Raw genomic sequence first — 3,363 nt, 5'->3', positions numbered from 1 at the left:
TAAGGGTTTCTTTATCTCCATATCTTTGCTAACTATTGTTATCATTTTAAAAAAAGTAATGTTTACCCTAACAATTATGGAATAACAATCTCATCGTGGCTTTTAATTTGCATTCTTTTGATGATTAATAATGTTGAGCACTTTTCAAATACCCATTTGCCATTTCTATGTCTTCTTTGGAGAAGTGTTTATTCAGTTTCTTTGCCCATTTTGTGATAAGCTTATTTGTATATTTTTGCTATTGAGAGTAGAAGTTCCTTATATATTTTTTTTAATAGTTCTTTATCAAATATATATCTTGCAAATCTATTTTTAAAGATTTTTTTAAAATTTATTTTTAGAGAGAAGAGAAGGGAAGGGGAATGAGTGGGAGAGAATCATCAATGTGTGGTTGCCTCTTGTTTGTCCCCTACTGGGGACCTGACCTGTAATCCAGACATGTGCTCTAACTGGGAATTGAACCAATGACCTTTTGTTTGAAGGCTGGCACTCAATCCACTGAACCACACCAGCCAGGGCTGGCTTGTAAATATTTTATCCCCTCCCATTGGTTGTCTTTTTATTTTGTTGATTGTTTCCCTTGCTGTGTCAAAGCTTTTTAGTGTGATGTAGTCAAGTAGCTATTTACTGTTTTGTTTCTTGTGCTTTTGGTGTCATATCAAAAACATCACTGTAAAAGCCAATGTCATATATGTTGATTTTGTGTCTAGAACATTTACTAAATTTGTTTATTAGTTCTAACAGTTTTGACTGCATGTGTGGGGAGTCATTTGGATTTTTCAATGTATTATCTTCTTTTCTCTAACCTTTCCCATTGTCGTTAATTATCCATTAACTAGGAGCCTTCTACTGGTGAGCCTTTGACTTGAGAATTTTTTACCCAAATGCTTCTTCTTAGAACTAGTCTGCATCTTCACTTTTATTCTTAGATCCTATATTGAACCTCTCAAATTCTAATTTTAATCTTGACTTTCAATAATTCTTACTTTGTGAAACTCTTTTTAGTTACAGAATCTCTCTATGACAGATCTCACAGCACTGCACCCGCCCCCCACCTCTGCCCAGTTTAGGTTGTCATTAACTTTTTACCTTCTCTCCTACTCAATTATTTTCATCTTTTTTTTTTTTTGTATTACATAATGACAATGACAACTCTTCAGTGTTCTAGAAACAAAATCAAGAAGTTGGTCCTAAGTTTTTATATAATTTATTACAATATATCATATATGGCTCAAGCTCAGTCAAGTTCACTCTCAAAGTTATTTCTTTGATCTTTTTGTTGTATTCTGTTCCCACTATTTGCATCATAGTGCAAACCATCACTACTTAATTGCTGCATTTTCATAACTTCAACAGCCACCTAAATATAATAACTATCTTAAAACTATTTCATCACCTTACCATTCTGCTTAAAAATCTTCACTGACTCTCTATTATCTATTAGATCAAGTCCAAACTTTTAGTTGGTTTTATCCAAATATATTTCCATGAACAAATATGCTATTGATACACAAGCTATTGATCTAAAATGTTATTTTGTTCTGTGGGTCAGTATTTTTGCTTTAAAATTAAAATAATTGAATTACACAGAATGATCCATTATGGTATCTTTTTTCTTATGCCTCTTATTTTAAATACACACATAGATACACTCATTTATTTTTATTGTCTTTGTTAGGTAATTGTAAAAGATATGGTGCATATAGGCAGAAATAGGGCTTATTTATGCACTTAAGCAGAAATATGCCTTTTACAGATGCTATGGCTTGTCTAACAGAGATAACTCTGACTTCTGTCTGTGTGTATATTAATTTAACGGCCTCCACTGAGACCCTGTGTATTGCTTAACATGCTACAAATTAATTTGAAAATCACATTTTTACATCAGAGATGATAATTATCGGTAGAGATTCTCGTGCGACATGTCCATGATTTGTTGAAGTCCAAGTGATGTATATAAATATACTCATCATCAAACTATATACTACAACTACTATTGTTTTTAATTAATACATAAAACAATAATTCTCAAATGTGCATTAAAATTGCATTACAAACTTAATTTCATTGGCTTTTAGTCATGCAAAAATGGTTATCCTTTCCAGTTTTGTGATTCCAGAAAGGAAGAGAATTTTCGAGTTTCCTTCCCCAGACTCCAACACAATTAACTTTAGCCAAGACACCTACACAATGACACCTGTATCTAATAACTAGAACTACAAGGGTCCCAGCATCTTGTATTTACTTCTAATCATAGGTCTTGATTCATCTGATTCACTATTGAGGATTTGGTCTCCAGCTTTAAGTCTGCAAATGCCTCTCTGATTTTAATCTGACAAAACCTTTCCAACTTTGACAATTGCCATCACACTTTATGCTTGTAATTGAATAAAGCTTGACTCAATGATCCTCAGTTCCATGTGAAAATGAGGTATGGAATATGGATTGAGTAGCTTATTAAAATGTATCTCACTGCAAAATCATATAACTTTATATTTTTCTTTTGTCAGGTTTCATATTCATACAGCTACTCCCATACAAATAACCTTAATTTTTTTTTAATTTTTAAAATTTATTTTTGCCAGGGGAGAGCATGAACACAGTCCCTCACTGCCACAAGCTATGCAGTCGAGTTTCCCGCATTTGGGAAAACCGCAGGGGTCAGCGCATCTGGAGTGCAAAAGGTGCGTCTCGCCCTGGGTAAACCACCTTCTTGATCATGGTATCTCCTCTGCCAGGTAAGTATTAATAACCTTAAATTTTGTTTTAACCATTTTCTTGATAAATGAAGACAAGTAATATTACTAAGCCTATTCACCTAACTAAAACAATCTCCCTTCTCTGTCCTTTCTAAATCCATCAACTCCCTAAGTAACTCTAGGCCATATTGACTTCTCTGCCTTAACCGTACAAATCACTTACTAGTTGTGCCATAAATGTTGACACTGTATTATTTTCAATTTAGCACTATGTGTAATTTTACACTATTCTCTCAATTTGTAGCTTGAGGGATGGGAAGTAACTGAGGTAGTAAGTTTCTTGGGAAGAAAGATAAGTAAACAAATAATGTTGATGCTGACTATAAATAGTTACCTTAACCTAGCACACTGAACAATAACTAAGAATCTCAATACATACTAGACATTGAATAAAAATATGTCCAGTGAGATATCAGTAAGTCATAAATAAGTGAAGGAATTACTGTTATATAAATGATTAAATTCTCAAATTGTGTTGGTCTTATCCTTCCAATGGCATTGGTTAAAATTCATTGTATATTCTTATGAAAGGATATTCAATTTCACTAGCTATTAGGGAGATGCAAATCAAAATCACAATGGCATACCACTCCACACCTGTTAG

The 3,363-nt window shown here is 33.1% G+C and overlaps 1 non-coding gene across 1 annotated transcript; it reads right to left on the bottom strand.

Moving 5' to 3' along the window:
• Nucleotides 1-2,582: 2,582 nt before the first annotated feature.
• LOC129073745 (U1 spliceosomal RNA) lies at nt 2,583-2,746 on the bottom strand. Its single transcript, XR_008529461.1, has one exon. It is a non-coding gene; the product is annotated as a U1 spliceosomal RNA (small nuclear RNA).
• Between the last annotated feature and the right edge of the window lie 617 nt (nt 2,747-3,363).

The sequence above is a fragment of the Pteronotus mesoamericanus genome, unplaced genomic scaffold (genome assembly GCF_021234165.1).
Source record: "Pteronotus mesoamericanus isolate MK-2021 breed Mesoamerican mustached bat unplaced genomic scaffold, CSHL_Meso_final contig_42, whole genome shotgun sequence".
In the NCBI taxonomy this organism is placed as follows: Eukaryota; Metazoa; Chordata; class Mammalia; order Chiroptera; family Mormoopidae; genus Pteronotus; species Pteronotus mesoamericanus.
This window is presented reverse-complemented; position numbering and strand designations above follow the sequence as displayed.